This window comes from Octopus bimaculoides, chromosome 7, assembly GCF_001194135.2.
Source record: "Octopus bimaculoides isolate UCB-OBI-ISO-001 chromosome 7, ASM119413v2, whole genome shotgun sequence".
Lineage (NCBI taxonomy): Eukaryota > Metazoa > Mollusca > Cephalopoda > Octopoda > Octopodidae > Octopus > Octopus bimaculoides.
Genome location: NC_068987.1, coordinates 37,700,033 through 37,701,184, shown reverse-complemented (window position 1 = coordinate 37,701,184; position 1,152 = coordinate 37,700,033).

Genomic DNA, 1,152 nt, shown 5'->3' with positions numbered 1-1,152 from the left:
TCTAATGACTAAAACAAGTAAAAGATCAAAGACATCTCTCTGTCTCTGTCTCTCTCTCTCTCTCTCTCTCTTTCTCTCCCTCTCACACTTGTTGCTCATATATGTTGGTTTTCTAAATATGCTGCTTTAATGGTATCCCCCAAGACTTTGGTTACAATATATCTGTTGCCTTCGTTAATCTGTCTGGTTACCCGTTTGTTCCTAATACATCCCAGTTCTCTCCGTATATTCTGCACCACACCGATCAGCCCTTCCATTTTCAAGATGGTCTCTGATACCTAAACTGGATCTTTTTCACGGACCCCACCAAGTCTCGTAACACCATGCGCTTACTGATGTTAAACACAGTCTGCATTTTGCAGTATAACTTCACTACCCAATTCTTGTAAGTTATGTGGTAAACCAAAACAGACTTAGAACAACTTATTAGCTCTCTTTTCCTTTCATTCGCTCTTGTTACCAGTATTTCATGCATTGGAGTAGGCATAAGAACTTCGTCAAAAGGACTTGCCAATAACATAACACCGTAAACTTAACTGCCAAAATGTTGCTTTAAACAGCAAATTTGACGACATAACCACTTATAACTCCCTGACAAACTGCATTTGACAATAGCAGTTAATCTCTGTCACAAATTGGCTTCAATCTCAATACATTTCTGGGGATCAGTTAAGAGTACTGTACAGGTACGAATAGATTAATTGCCTGTCCCCTGATCGATTAAAATTAACTACTAGAATGTAGTTAATTTAGCTTTAGCTTTTTATCGCAGGCAGTAGTCAGAGATCCAAGTGCCTTTCGATCTTGTTTCCCTCTGAAAATGTTTTTGCATTTCTCAATGTATGTCAGGGAGCCTAAGTTGGTTGTTTCTCTTACAAGCTATGACAGCCAAAACTCCATCAAGTTACACATCGATAGGTTGGTCCCAGCTGAAATGCCTCTATTCATAGGATCGCCCAATTAAGTGCAATACAATAAAAACTCTATAACCATTACAGAGAGGAATGGGATGCATGGTCGATCATCATTATTATGCCTATCTGCAGTGTCTGACGATTAGTCGAGATTACTTTGCTATTAAGCTGTATGGATAGTGGCACACGGTATCGTATAAGACTTTCCTTCACACACACACACACACACACACACACA